The 16,319-nt window shown below is 37.6% G+C and overlaps 1 protein-coding gene across 9 annotated transcripts in view; it reads left to right on the top strand.

The window, feature by feature from the left end:
* Window positions 1-16,319, top strand: part of ELAVL2 (ELAV like RNA binding protein 2) — a 159,281-nt gene that overhangs the window by 11,739 nt on the left and 131,223 nt on the right. For 8 of the 9 annotated variants that reach the window (XM_066368280.1, XM_066368278.1, XM_066368275.1 and 5 more), the window contains exon 1: window positions 13,625-14,138. The exons of the other annotated variant lie outside the window; for it this stretch is intronic. The gene's annotated coding sequence lies outside the window, so the exon portion shown is untranslated. Of the gene's footprint in view, window positions 1-13,624; window positions 14,139-16,319 lie in introns of those variants that run through there. 9 annotated transcript variants of the gene reach the window in all.

Below are 16,319 nucleotides of genomic sequence, written 5' to 3'. Positions count from 1 at the left end.
AATTAATTTCTTACAGTGCTTTGCTAGTTGGAAATATAGGTTCATCTTAAAAGATTCTCAAGCAACTGTGGGAAAGAGTATAATAGAGGAAAAGAAATGATTAATTAAATGAAAAAAGAAGGACATCCCTTGGCTATAATATAGACAAGCAGTAAGTAAAGGAAATTGTTGATGCTCTAATCATGTATAAGTAATATTAGGCAGTTCTGATTGCATGGGAGAATTACATCTGATACTGTATTCTTCTAAGAAACTGGTAATTTCTGAGATTTTTATCATTTCTCTCTATTATATCTATTTTTTGTATGTATGAAATCTCAAGATTTAGTTTTGTAAGTGAATACTGTTTTCTTTATAACCTATAAAGTTGCAGGGCTAATAATCTGTCCTCTCTAAGTTGTCTTTTAAGTCACTGGTCCTCACCACTTAGTAGCTACCAACTGTTCCCACCTGGTGGCTACAGAGCTGAAGCTTGAGGTCTTGAGCTGTAGAGTTTTTTTCCTCCCAACAAAAAACTATATACTTGTTTTTCTGAGTTATAAAATGAATGTATGCTTAGAATTTATAAAAACCGAACAATGCAGAAAGCATAAAGAAAAAAAGTAGTTGTAAGTTTAACTCCCATTATTTCAAAATAGCCACTGCATAATGTTCCAGTTAAGATCCTTTTAATATTATCAATAACATTTCATGAAAATCTGTGTCTTTAAAATACAAATATATGATTTCTCTTTTAATGGTTTTATAACTGTCTACTTTATGGTTAGTGGAATAAACCTATGAAAATTAAAATTTACAGAAGCTAAATAATTTAATTTCCTCAAACCCAAAATAAAAAATATTATGTAGAGGATAGGATCTCCTAGGACATCTTATATGATATTTCTCTGAATCCTATTGTATTTGACCTGATCCTTTTAAAGGAGCAGATTGTTTAACAGTCATTTTTCTCTCTCTTCCATTTGTCAACAATAGATAGCATGGCAAGACATGAGTATGATTAGTTTCATTATAAAAAATAGTCTAGACCTGGTCAGGTAGCTCGGTTGGTTAGAGCATTGTCCCGAAGAGTAGAGGTTGATGGTTTGATCCTGGGTCAGGGCACATACGGAACAGCTTGATGTTCCTATCTCTCATTCTCCTTTCCTTTCTCACTAAAATCAATCAATACAAAAAACATTTTTTTTTAATCACAAAAGTTTATCTGTGTATGCTAATTGTAAAGTAATTATCTGTTTTCTTTCTGCTTTACTTCTCTTGCAAGTCTTATGTCATCCTTAATTTCTGCTATATTTCTTTAGAATTTTACATCTAGAAAGTACCTTAGAGGTTATCTAATAAATAGTGGTCAAGGGTTTGGGCCCTAGAAGTGAACTACTTGGGGTCAAATTCCAGCTCTGTCCATTTCTAGTTGTATGATCCTGGGTAATTACTTATCTTTCTCAGTTTCCAAATCTTTAAAATGATAGGATTATTGCTACGGTTAAATGATTTAATGCATGAAAAGCACTAGAATTGCTGCCTGGCACATGGTATATACATAATACTTGTTACCCATTATCATTACATTATTGTTGCTAATCCAGTCTTCTCCTAGGGAACCGTGAGGTTTTGTCAGAGTGACTGGCTGAAGAGAAATCAGCTAGTTTGTGGAAGAAAAGATACTAGGACTCATATCTCCTTTTTCCAAGCATAGGCATTTTAGCTCACTTACCACAATGTGTCTTTTCTCAGCAGTGTTTTTAGAGCCCTCTCACCTGACCTTAGGCAGGAAGGTATCTTACAGACATCCATGGCTAAGCAAAATGCAGCCTAATAGGCTCTGGTTCCTGGTTTCACTTCCTCATAGCTTTGGAGGGCTTTTTGGCTCGAAAGTGTTATTTGTTCAGAACCCTCTCACTTTTTGGCCATAAAACACTTTCATTAGTGTCAGTGTGAACCCCTCTTCTATACCTGTCAGTCTGCCTCCATCTCTATTTGTCCCCTGACCTTGCCACCTCATTTTAAGGAGGCTCAGCGTTTTAGACAAAAATCACCTTAATCTTTTTGATGTCTTGATTCTGATTCCTATATCTTTGAGTCTCTCCCTGCTCAGCATGTCCAAAATTTTCACTTGTCAATAGTGAAATATATCCTGCATCCCATTGTTTTATGTCAGTACTTTTCTCTGTCTGCTTTCAAAGCCTTCCGTGCTGTGACTCTGTAATACCTGACCAACCTGATACTCTATGGCTTTCCAGTCCTGTCCTCCACTAGAGTGGATCTCGTCTCCTCCAAAGGTTTACAATTTTCACTTCTGAACCTCATTTCATTTGCTCTGAACACACACACACACACACACACACACACACACACACACAAACACACACACCGATAAAACAGACATATAAATATATTTTATAGCCTGGAACTAAAACACCATAATATATTAATATTTCCCTCTTTTGTAAAAAATAAAAAAACGTATAAAGAGGCTCAAACGTTCATGTATCCTTTTGGTATGACTAATATTGAGACATACCTCTTTCAGTATTCACTTTACATCTGGGACATATTAGTATCCTAGAAAACATCAGTGCTATATGAGTTAAATAATGAACACTGACAGAAAAGAAGGCTTTTCTTTGTATTGACTGCACAAAGAATCTAGAAATATCAGCAAGAGAAAGAAATTTCACTGTAAATTGTGTCACAATAATTCAAGAAAATATCTAGTTGTTACCCAAACAGCTTAAACAGTCTGTAACACCATTCATTTATACTACATCTTCCAACTCATGTTTACAAAAACTGACATTTCAAAATACCATATTCTCTAATATTTCATACCAAAATGACAGTGACCAAAGGAACAGAATATTATTCTATTGAACAGCCTTAAAATGCACATTTCCATTTAGTCACATCAACATGAAGGGTTAAAAGGAGTTGTGGTGCAATGACAATAAAGAACAACTCTGGCTATTCTGTGTGATGCATGTGTGTTTCTTCTTGATGCTACTTACACTTCCTCATACAAGTCTGGCTGTCACATGATTGGCCCTGACTTTGGGTGGGTCAAGCTTATCAAATATAAGATATATTTAGGATACAAAGAGATGCCTACTGAATTTTAAAAGAAAAACATTAAGTCTGTTTTTCCATTGTAACCTATGAATTTAGACATCTAAAAATTAAGGTTCACTCTTTTATCAGTTTTCTTGCCTTCCATTCCACTCACTCACTGCAAGTCCACATCTGTAGCTGCAACTATATTAATCCACAGCAAAGTAAGCCCAGGAGGGAACTGCAAAACTATAAGCCATAAGCAAGTTTTAGTATTCTTTTGATATTGTATGTTTCACAAAGTCAAGTGGACATTATTTCTCCGTTCTTTTCATTCAAAACAAAAACAAAAACTATTACAGAAAGCACAGTCTCTAGTGTCCTTTATACAGTCTACTTCCAAATTCTTCTGGATATTTACTTTGATAGATTTTTCAAGCACAGACAACCAAAGAAATAGAAAACTGGAGCAGAAAGTATTGTTAGCTTATGTAAATAGAATAAATGGAATAGCCTATAAACATGTATGTGTGGAGAGGAAATGAACCTGGGGAGATGTGAGGGATAAGGAGATTGAAAGTGATTTCTTTCAAGGCCATAGAGAAATAGTAACTTAGAAAATCTTGCCTTAGAGTTAATACAGAACTGTAAAAAGGATGTATGTGTATATGCAAAATTGAATGATAAAAGTGTATTTTGCCATAAAGTCAAAATGTTTTAATTTGATTAGACATTGATAGCATATATTTGACTCAACTTGATTTCAGTAAGTAATTAACTTAATTATAACCAATACTTCATGCCAAACACTAAAATTTTGAGCCTAACTAAAGTAACAATGGTCATTATTAATGCCAAACAGAGTAACATACTGCAGAAAGACTGACATTCAGGAAACCTGTTCTCTAATTCTATTAATCTTACAAATGTTACCTAAATTCCTAATGCCTCTGTTATGCTCCTGAAAATGAGAAATCATTTATGTTCTTCCTTATCTCCTGGATTACAATGATAAATATGTAAAAGTGCATTGAGTTTTTTGTGATAAAAGGTACTATAAAAATCTAAGATGTTTTTATTATTATATCAATCAAATGGGATCTCAGACTAAGTTGCCTGTTGAAGACCCACATTTTTTATGAGCGAGCCATGAAATTGTATTGGGAAATATATTGAAGCCACATAACAGAGCAGACAGAAAATTTTATACCTTCTGCGGCCTTTTAAACTTGGTTACAATTAGAAATGTGAGAAAATATTTGTCATAGAATTTATCAGGTAGGATGTTAACAAGAGAAAATGAAAATATTTAAGAGATAGCATATGAAAGCAGAAATTCTAATTCTGGTTCCATCAAATAAGTGGCTAAGTCATCATTTTTGTTTTCATAATCGTAGTTACCATGTATCTACTGCTTCTTCAATGCCAAGAAGTTTGATTATTTTATACTCACAATTACATTTAAATTATAGTGATTCTAAATTAAGCAATATCACCATTTTATATATCAGAAAATCAAGGCTTATAAGTGATAAAGTAACTTGTCTAAGGTCTCTGATGGAGTCAGGTTCAAATCTGGATGAAGCTGAAGTAAAAATCCAAGCTCCTAACAATTTACAAAACTGTAGCTCCAAGTACAGTAATACTCTAGTTTCTATTTAAAGGACTAATTTCTGACAAGCTATATTACTAAAAAATTTATAAAGAGATATTGTACAAAATTTTAGAAAAATAAGTAATGACAACAAAGTCCAGACACATTGTAAAGATGTTTTATACAACATTAGAGTTGAACCTCCCATATTCTTTTTTTTTTTTGTATTTTTCTGAAGCTGGAAACGGGGAGAGACAGTCAGACAGACTCCCCGCATGCGCCCGACCGGGATCCACCCAGCATGCCCACCAGGGGGCGACACTCTGCCCACCAGGGGGCGATGATCTGCCCCTCCGGGGCCTCGTTCTGCCGGGACCAGAGCCACTCTAGCGCCTGGGGCAGAGGCCAAGGAGCCATCCCCAGCGCCCGGGCCATCTTGGCTCCAATGGAGCCTTAGCTCCGGGAGGGGAAGAGAGAGATAGAGAGGAAGGAGAGGGGGAGGGGTGGAGAGGCAGATGGGCGCCTCTCCTGTGTGCCCTGGCCGGGAATCGAACCCGGGACTTCTGCACGCCAGGCTGACGCTCTACCACTGAGCCAACCGGCCAGGGCCCTCCCATATTCTTTTACTAGGATTTCCTAAAAAGTAATCTGATCTCCTTTAGTCATTTAGCTTCTAATCTAATTGTGTTACTCTGCCAATGATAGGCACTGAAAAGATACTTGAATCAAACTGAAATCAATTTTTTGTCAAAGATCAGGAATAAATATTTAGAAATAGGCACTGGTTATACATCCCTGATTTGACTATCACCTGAAGATAAATGTTATATCAGAAAGGACACAATGAGTAGTCTGAATTTTTTTTTTTGTAATAGAATTATAGTCAGTTTCAAACAAAAATATTACAATTTTCAGATATTTCCAAAGCTTCCAATATTTTTGCCTTTATATATCCCAGTGAGACTTTTTGCCTTAAAAATCTACTATCCCATTTCCAAAAGAACTTAATAATGGGGAATCCTGTTAAAAATAAAATTTACATTTTTGGGTTTTTTTAATATTTATTTTTAATCATTCACAATGAATTGCTATACCTTTAGAAATCAAATGTATCAGTTGTGACAAGAATTAGACAGGAGTGGTTTTCAGAATAAATTCATGCTAAAAATATTTTTCTGCTCAATAATGAAATTTTTATTTTTAAAATTCTTTTAGTTTTGAGATGTTATAATTTCAATTTATAAACTTTTTCTCACATTTTATATCTAGAAGAATATATGGTATCTTTTAATCCTTATGCAAATTCTCATTTTTAAAAAGTCCTATTTTGATAAAGTAATTTAAGCTGTCCATTGCATGAAGATTTTCAATTTAAGGAAAACAAAAATAAAATACCTAATTTAAAAACTCATTACAGCTTGCAATTCAAATTTGAGTATTTGTAACAAGCAGAAAAGTATCTGATTATTTGAAGATAAAAAGGATAATAAAGCATAATTGGCTACAATTCACTAAAATAATACTTTTTCAAATGCTTATATATAGCCATTATTTAAACCAGTATGAAAACATTATGGAAAGCGGTGGTATAAAAGGGAAAAGTTAATATAAAAATAAATTTCTCTTTATTTTAATAAATATTTAAACCCAATATCCAAAATAGTATTTAATTATCTAATCAATATAAAATTTGAGATATTTTACTTTTTTCATTTTAAATCTTTGTGTATTTTGTGCATACATCTTATCTCAATTATGATTAGCCACATTTCAACTGCTCAACAACCACCTGTGGCTAGTAACTACTATAAGGTTCTTTTTCTTAAATTATTTTTAATTGAATTTTTATTGGGGTGACACTGGTTAACATAATTATACAGCTTTCAGTTGCCCATTTCTACAACACATTTCTAAACACCAAAACTTCTCTGTTGTTCAAGAATACATACAGCACTCATTCATCAGTACACTTGAATTAAAAAAAAATCTGCTGTGTTACAAGATATGAAAGGTTTTTGCATAAAGTATTCAACATAAATGTGTTTGAGACATTCTGACTTATATTTGTTTACCTCCCTATGAGTAATCACATGACAACTTCAAAGTTTAAACAAATTGTTTTTTAATAGATCTCTATAGTTTAATAACTACTGAAACATAGACTAACATCTTAATTTTTTTTCTCATCACCTTTCCTGCCAAATTCATTTTGAATTCTTTCTCATCCCACTGTGATATGAGCAGCCTTTATATTGTCAATTAAGTTCACCATGACTTCGATCAAAGTTTGAAGGTTAAACAAAGTAAAAACATTGATTTTCCAAAGTTGCATTAACTATGTGTTATCTGAGGGTACCTTTTTAAGAAATGTTGCCAGAACTTAAAATATAAATGCTGTTGTGGAAAATGCCATGCCTCCTCTCATAATTATGCACTTTCAGAAGTGCATATTAGTAAATCTGCATCTACTCAACTAGACACAGAACAGGTACAGTGCAAAGTCATTAGTGAATCAAGACAAGAAGGTCCTGGCTATATTCTGATCATTGTACATTTAAACTTTTGTGAAACATTTATTCAAATAACACCTAAAATTTTATGCCTCATTATCATAAAAGCCTACAGAAGAGTATACTATAAAGTGCGCTCCAAGAACCAGGTGGTATCAAAATACACACGTGAAATTTTTTGTTTCTTGTATTAGCCTATAGAAATTACCTGGGTAAAGGATGAGGGGGTAATATAATCCTTTAAGTAGCCAAGTAGATTCTTTTCTGTGGTTAACAACTTCTAAGGCTACCCTAAAATCACCCTGAAATCTCTCTGGTGGCTCTATCACTTCAACAAAAGGGTCAAGTTAACCTTAAATTGATGGTAACTCCTCTGTATCTGGTTGATCTGATTCTCTTACAACAAAAAGAAAATTTTAGAGTCCATTTGGAATCTGTTTCTACTACTATATACAGTCAGAGGGCTTCCTCCGGCCCATGCTCTGATAAAGACAGAATTCTATTTTCTATCAAATTGTTTAAATTGTTCCTTAATCTCTATAACACCAAACTGCACACAACTTAATACTTTTCAAATTGTTTATGCATCGTAGCTATGACTAGGACTCATGACCAAAATTCTGTGTCCCTATGCTACTCCTCACAGCTTCTGCTCCTCAAGTCATTTTTAAACCGGTGGGCTTTTTCTCTTACCGCTCCACACACCCCCTTTAAAAAATATCCCATTCCAGGCGCCCCCTCTCTGCCTTTGGAAAGCATTTTAATGACAGTTTACTTTAGCGGTCTATCAGCAGACTGCTGCCTCTGCCACCTGAATTTCAATTTCTTAATTTACAACCCAGATAAAACAGAATGGAGCAGGATCTGGGATGCTCTCTACATTGGGTTGGCCTTATCAAGCGTGAAGTTTGGCGCATTGCAAACCTATTCAAGTGATTATCTGTTGAGGACCTCTCGAGCCATCTCCATCTCTGCAGCGGGCTGATAAGGCAGCTGTTTCTCTAGCCGCTGTGTCTCCCCGGGCCTCAGTCTTCTTCTGATACAAACTCCGCCTTTGTCGCCGTGCCCCGGTGCTGTCACTTGTTCTATGGGGCAAGGGTTTGATCTAAACACACGTGGAGGGGTGGAGTGTGAGTGTGTGAGAGATCATAGGAGGGAGGGAAAAGAAGGGGGACAAGGGAAAGGTTAGAGACCGGAGGGAGGTGGGGGTAGGGCTAGTTGCCGAGCACCGTTGATAGCTCTGATTGACTGGTTGCTCAGCCTGGCTTTATTATTTCAAATTAGACGTTCATCGCACACAAGTGGAAACATAAATCTTCAGTATAAGAAAGAGCCTCCGAACATCGGAAACAGAAAAACCGTTTCTTCCCAGGTCCCGGTAAAGGGGTCAGCGAAATGACTGATTGCCACCAGCTGAGACAGATGGTTTCCTTTAACTTTGGAAACGGCTATTTTTAATTACTTGTATTAATTTTACATGAGATGTATGGACTCCAGCAGGAAGCTTAGAGAAGGTTATTAGCATTCCTGAAAGAAACGGACACAAAGCTCTGATTTGCCCTTTCTCACCTCGTTTTTTTTTTTTTTCTTCTTTCTTTCTTTTTTAACCTCACCTGGTCGCCTATACCTCTCTTTGCATGCTCAGGAAAGACGTGAGTTTATCTGACTAAAAGTTGCTACGGAGTAAAAGAGGAAAGGAAAATAAATCCGAGGAGGTTTTTCGGATCGTTTACATAAACGATCGTCGGTCCAAAGCTGCAAACATATTTTCTGAGACACTCATGGGCACGTGCAACAGATCTTAATCTGAATCTCCGCAGGCTAATCCCCGAAAGGAGAATGAACTTCATAAAAATTTTGCCCGGGGAGGGAGAAGGTGTGTGTGTGTGTGTTGGGGGAGGGGGACAATCTAGTCTGGTAGCGAATATTTACCGCGACACTAGATTACAATTATTATTTTTAACATTTAAATAGAAAAATACATGGGTCTTTAAGTGTAAACAGTAACCTCAGGATTTAGGGGGGAATTCTCTCCGAGTCTGCTTTTTTAAGTCTTCTCTCAATCAAGAGTTTAAAGACAAAATGTAAAGAGAAAGTAAAGTATTTGTGTGATCCTGATCACTGCCGCCCCTGGCTCTGTCCCTAATGGATAGTGTTTGCAATATAAAGGGTCTTTTACAAAATAGTCTCAGAGGTCACTCACCTTAGTATAAAAGGCTTTGCCCCTTTGCCTGGAGGTGGTGGGAGCCAGGAGAAGAATTGGGGGAGGGGACCAGGGGTGAACGGGTAGGCGTTTTTGTTGCAATTCTCGATGGTAATTTCGAGGATTAAAAACTCTAGAGTAGCTTCAGAAGACTTCTGGATGACTACTTGAATTTGCATTTATTTTGCCTGACCACTCTGATTCAGGGAGGCTCACCAGGACAAGGGAAAGTATAAAAAGAGGACTGTGGAGGGTGCGCAAGTTCGGGGCTCTTACTCTCCTGGTGGTTGGTCACGATGGCTGAGTCCTGGAAAAAGACAGCCTAATTCAAAACAAACGTGTTTCTATGAAGTAGGACAGCCTTGTCCTTAAAGTCTGTGGAATGAAAAGTTCCCAAGAATTGCAGTTTTCCCGTTTCCAGGGAGGGACAGGAAACACTCGCATGCTTTGCAAACCTTTGTTTCAGGATCGCCTAGTCTCTGTCCATGGTGCTAATTCCAGCCTTATTTTCTTGCCTGGTGTCATGTTCTAAATTCACGTTGCTGCCAACTTTTTCTGTTTTCTAAACTGTGGAGGAAAGTTGACATACTTCTTTAAGAATAATAAATGCGTAATCATTAAGATATATACTATCTATATTTCTCACACAGGCACTTAAACTCACATTTCCAACATTATGAGCCACAGACCCCAACAAACAGCCCAACATACTAACACAGAGACTAATATCTTAATTCAACTGAGAGGGTATAATGTTTGGAACTATCGCCTGCTGTAAGCCAAACATTGTAAACCCATTTAAATAGATTCTATATTTTATTTACTTTATTTTAAAAGTTACAATAGTGGTTTACAGTGCCTCCTCTCACTAATGTAAGGGGGTTATTTATCTTCAAAGACATTACCCCAAATACCTTATTATGTGAATGACTGTACCTTTAAAAAGAACTTTTAGAAATTAAAATTTATTTTAAATTTAAATACATTTTTATAAATTTTTTAAAATTTATATAAACATTTAAATTTTATATAAAGAATTGAATTTATACTTTTTCAGCTTTGAGACTCATTCTTTTGGCAACGTTCTCCACATCAAACTTTTTCTCCAATCTCTGACTCTCTGGATATCCACCTTTTCTGCTGCAGTTTAAAATTATGCCAAAGACTTTGAAGATATATCAGAATTAACACGACAATCATAACTGAAATGTCTTTTAAATGCTTGTCTAATGCAAGTTGTGATGCTGTGGATAATTTTTTACATAGCTACGAATCAAGAGGTGTTGATTACAATTGCTTAATGTTGAGTACGATGTCTACACACAGCTTTTATTAATTGCAAAATAGAATGTCAGTATTTCAGGCTATAACAACATACATTTCAAAGTGAAAGCTATATCCTGATTGGCATTTGTTTTAAAGTAGCTGTACTCAGTTTTCATTTTTAAAAGTTGAAAAAACATTGAGTGATGAGCATACAACACAATCAACAGTTCAAATACTATGGAAATGTTTATGTGCAACCTATGTACTCTTATTCAGTAATGTCACCTCATTAAATTTAATTTTTTTAATAAAAAAGGTGACAAAATTTTTTTAGAGTTGAAAAAACATGTTACCTATGGTATATTTATTCAATTAATAGTTTTTATTTTTATTTATTGATTTTAGAGAGAGAGAGGAAGGTGGGAGAGAGGGAGGGAGGCAGGGAGAGAGAGAGACAGGAACATCGACCTGCTCCTATATGTGCCCTGACCGGGGACTGAACCAGCATCCTCTGTGCTTCACGATGAACCTCTAGCCAACTGAGCTATCTGTCCAGGTCAAAAGTTTTTAAATTTAAAAACTTTTGTTTTATTGAGGAAGTAAACTAGTGTTTTAAGTATTCTCAATTTCTTAAATAATTTAACTCCATTTTACCTACAGAGAGAAAAACAACACATTGAAAGTGACAATATTTTTGAAAAATATTTGCTCCTCTGCACAAACTAATAAAAGTAATAGACACTGAAGCCATAGAATTTAGCATTTTGCATTTGAAAAGACAGGTTTACCATTTTCTATGTAATTTCTTTAACTACATAACATACATGCTAGATTTTCATTACTCCACACCACACCCAGCTTTCCATATACACCCTCCCCCAATCCTTTTGGAAAATATACAACTGTAATCTACAAAATATTTCTTGTGGATACAAACATGCACCAAAAATATATATATTTGTTTCCACCCAGTTAGAACACACTTATGTAACTGTAAGGTTATGGTAAAGATTTTCCTCAAAGCGCTAAGAATATTGCACAGACACAGGAAACTAATTCAATATTAACTTAAGGGCATGGTAAGGAGAAAAGGCAAGTCACTTCACAGATAAGCCTGGTTAAACAATGTTATAGTTTTACCCAAATTGTATTCCTCTATATTGAGCTGAGAGTGAGGGGGTGGGTTAAAAGAGGATGACAACAAACCCAATTTTCCAACTGTTTATTCATACAGTGATTAATCTATTATAGATAAGGTGCAGTCTTTCTTTTCCCTTTATTTGTCCTTTCCTCAGCTTATTGACTGCATTTCTTCAAATTGCTTTTCTTTTCATGAGTTTCACCCAGGTCTAGAAAATAGTTTTAAGTTGAAATTAGAAAAACAAGCCTGATGCTATATAAAAATTGGGGGCAGGGATTAGAGCATAATAATTATAAATGCTAATTGGAAGATAATAGAGATTCAGGCCTTCTTTTCCAACTTCCAGTCATTATCATACAAAGTAATACAACTCAGACATACTACACAGCCTCTTTGGAAGATAAACAGGTCTTCTCTTCTTTGCCATTAATCATTTATCAACACTCAAGGACACCCTCAGGAAATGGATTTACTTCACCCCTCATTTTCTAGTCATTCTGCTTTGTGACTGTCCCTCTTCCCTCCATCCCATTCCACCCTTCTGCAATCTCTAATTCTTACCTGTGACTTCTCTTTCCAGCATTCTGAAAGATAGTGACTAGTAGTAAATAAACAGGTAAAGGAATTCTTTAAAAAGGCTTGAGCTCCTAGAGACGATATGTTACATTGAGTAAAAAACATCAGTAATGGTCAAGTGGAGCTTTCTGTCAATATTGAAAGGAGAAATTCAAGATGGAAAAGAACCTAGGTCAAGTGAATTTTGTCTGTACTTTAACACCAAGTTGATACTGAGGACCACACTTTCACTTAGAGGAAATAATAAATACCACGAATAAAACTGTCTTTCAGCCTCCTGAATGTAATTAAAAGATGGGGTTTAATAAAGTAGTCTTCATTTATAAAGCAGACGTGTTGAAAGCACTTGGTCTTCTGGTTAAACTTTCTAAATCCCTAGAGGAAGAACCCAGATAAAGGCTTGAGTATCTTACTGTCAGCAATACATGTGTGGTCCAAGAAGTGTACCGCCAGCAAATGCAGAGGAGTGCCTTGTTCTAATTTTACATACAGCTGCTCTTTTGAGAGTCATCATACACCTTAACCTGAAGGACCTTAGCTCAGTACCTCTTTTTCTGGACAGGATGTTTATCCTACACTTTTCTATGCTAACATTAAGTGAAAACTAATTCAAATAGTGCAGTTTGATTTAAAAGCATCTCTGACTTCATCCTTATCCTAAAAGGATGATTTAAGAAATAAAATAAACAAGAGAGCTGTAATATGCATATCTTAAAATAGAAAAAGACATAAAAATGAACTAATATCTAACACAGAATACTGGAACACAAATCGAAAAAAGCATGCGGGCAAGTAATGGATGTACCTTCATCCCTTTCACTCAGATCAAAGAGAGAAAACTCTCAATGACTCATACATACCGGACAGAGTTTAACGCTATAAAGAAAGGTGCCATAGATGAGGCAGTGATGGCAAAGAAAATAAGTCTTTTCAGAAGCAGAAAAATTTAGGAGGAGAGAAGATCGTGCCATATCCCAAACTCTGATAGTACAGTTCCAACCCTCCCACGTTGCTCTCTCCCCAGCTCTTTTTGCTTCTTGCATTTCCCTTCGCCGCCAGTGTTAAGTGTGTACCGCCCGGCACAACTTACCTTGAAACGGGACTCCATTGAGCTCTCCAGAGTGACACAAGCTCCTGGCCAATCATATTACAGAACCTCGCCTGGGCTGCCTCAACGGAAGCGTCTAAGCCAATCAGAATCCTGAGGAGATGAGCAAGTTGCGTTGTGGCGCTACTCGGCGTATACTTCCGCGCGTGCTGCCCGGGATAGGAGCCTGGCAGAGCAGCTGCACACACGGCAGTGCGGAGGCAGAGAAGGGGTTGGTGATAAGGTGCTATAAATCTGTGGTCCAGTCCACCTCCCTTTTCAGACGTCCTCCCCCGTTATTTCTGTTCTCAGTTAGAGATGCAGCAGCTTACTCCTGTAGCGACCTACTAAAAAGCAACAAGGAGAAAGACATCGTCTTTTGAAAAAACGTTCTTTCGTCTCTTTTCTTTGTTCCTTCGTTTGTTTTTCTTGCCCCTTTTTGTTTAGTTGAACGGCAATAGGAGGGTAGTCTCTCCGTCTTTTTAAACTCTTTTTTAAGTTTCCCCTCCCCTTTCATATTTTTTTTCCGCCATTTCTTTTAGCGTTGGACTTTGGGGTCGAGAGCATTTCTTTTGATTTGCTTCTTTTAAGCCGAGCACAGTTTAGGTTTCGTGCTGTCTTAAGAGAACTATCCAGCAGCTTCTTGCTCATCCTTATTGGGAGAACTGCACCGTTACTTTAAAAACACACATACACAAAAACCTTAAGGGAGAAAGGTAAGTTTCGGTTTGGTTTCTTTAATCATTAGTTTCAGCGATGCGCTGGCAAACCCAGAAAACCTGTAAGTGAGCGGAATACAGAATATGAAGTTAATTGCACATGTTTGTCTCATTTTAAAGCTACTGGTTTGCTTTCTTAATTCTAGAGAGCTAGACTTAAAAGACGGTGGACGCATGCTTGACGTACTGAATATTTGCAAATGTCAGTGACAGAAACTTAAGTGGTAAATGTAGCTAGAGAAGAGCAGAGATATAATGGAAGTCTAGATGTTGAGTGAGCTTCGGGATTGAGGTTGGAAGTTCATTTCGTGGGAAGAAAGGGATAACTTGGGTTTTGGGGGGATGCATGCCTCTACTTTTGCAAAGCAACGGAAGGACTGGAGAGGCTTTAGTGCCGTTAAGGATAATTAGAAGCCTGGACTTGCAGATTAGACCAGCCAAAACCCCAGACTTAATTGCATTAACCAGATAGCATGTGCTGGGGAGATGGGATTAGCAGATGTAATTTAGATGCTGTACCAGGCAGCTAGTTGTAGTTGACTGTAAAAAGTACATGCTGCCGTAGGGCTGGGACTGGGCTGGGGCTGGGGTGGGTAGAAGCTGTCAAAACTCGTCACTGCTAGGTGTGCAGGCTCTAATACATGGGCGCCAACTACCGTGATTTAGTTTTTAAAAGAAGAGAGCAAATCTAGGGCTAAATTCCGAAGCCTGTGCCGTATATGAGATTCCCTTTGTTCAGAAAAGAGTAAATAAGATCCTTGGAGCTGTGTCTGTGGAGTGGCGGCTGCCTGGGAGCCTCGCAGCGGTGGGCGTAGGGAAGTGTATTCCAAGCCCTGTCCTTGGTCCTACGCGGCTGACTTCGCCTTTGGGGAGAAGGGGAACCCCTTCGCAGCCGCGAGGCTTCGCAGCCACCCCAGGAGCCAGTTCAGCTACGTAGCTCTTACCCCCTTCCTTACCCCCACCCCCGCCCTTTCTCGAATAGCTATTGTTAAACTGACGCGAGGAGAAAGATGGTTGGGAACTAGTCGCTAGGAAGAAACATGCTTCATTTTAACTTTTGCGATTTCCCAGGGTTTAGGACGAACGAGTTGGCTTTCTACCGCGAAAAAGAGAATCGGGATAGATGTGGGAAGAGGGATGGATGTTCGCTGGGTGGGGAGGAGAGAGAGAGGGTGGTGGCGGCAGTGAAGAAGGTGCTGCCTTTGCTTGAGAGAAGTTTAAATTATTGGCACGAGGGAGTGTGGGTAAGTGTGCGTGTGAGCGCCTGTGTGGTGCTTGAGAGGAAGAGGATGGAGAAAAGGTACAGAGCTGGCTGGGGTTGCTCTTTTTTCGCTGCTCTCCACCCCACCCACCCTCCGAGTTCGAAAAGCCAACGCGCGACCAGCCTATTCCAGACTCGACTCTGCCATCTCCGGGGCGGTGGGGGCTGGGATGTCAAGGTGGCAGTGCCCACCACGGGAGCTCAGCGGCGAACGGGACCTCGCGTGGCCATTGTTACTTAATTTATGCCCAGCACGTTACTACTTACCCACCTATTTCATGTCTGTAAAGAATTAACATGAGAGCTATACAACTGTGGCAAATTGGAGGTTGGATATGTTCCCCCTTTTCTATTTTCAAGTATGGGTTAGCAAAACTGATGTAGAGACTGGGTATTTTCTCTGGTAATTACCAGCTGGCTTTATTGTGGTGAGAGTGAGAGAAATAGTCAATCATTTAGTATTTACTCTTAACACTGCTGAGCCAGGATGGATGTCTCTGTACTTTCTCTCCAAAATGCAGGGGTTCTCTCCCCTCCTCTACTCACGTACAAACATTCCTGTTGGTGAAGATTCTAAACTTCAGCCCTTCCCCACACTTCTATTAATTATATTCATACTCATCCTCTGGATACTGGAAGTGGGAGATAAAGAAGTGGTCTATTTTTTAGGCCTACACTGCAATCTACAAAATGTAAGCTTAGAATGGGTGGGGGGTACAGAGCAGACAACAGTAACCAAAAAAATTATTTTCCTAATTGGAAATTGGTTTTTAAAGGTCAGGGAAATGGTGTGCCTGTTTGCGGAATGGGAGGGTTGGAAATCTGTTTGGTCTCATAAGACTTCCTTGGTAAAATGGCTTCTTAAAATGGGACATTTCAAATATTTCTCAGCATCTGAACAAACATGTCTGCAAAAC

Source organism: Saccopteryx leptura, chromosome 2 (assembly GCF_036850995.1).
Source record: "Saccopteryx leptura isolate mSacLep1 chromosome 2, mSacLep1_pri_phased_curated, whole genome shotgun sequence".
NCBI lineage: Eukaryota > Metazoa > Chordata > Mammalia > Chiroptera > Emballonuridae > Saccopteryx > Saccopteryx leptura.
Note: the sequence above shows the minus strand (reverse complement) of the source record. Positions and strands in the feature narration are given on the sequence as shown.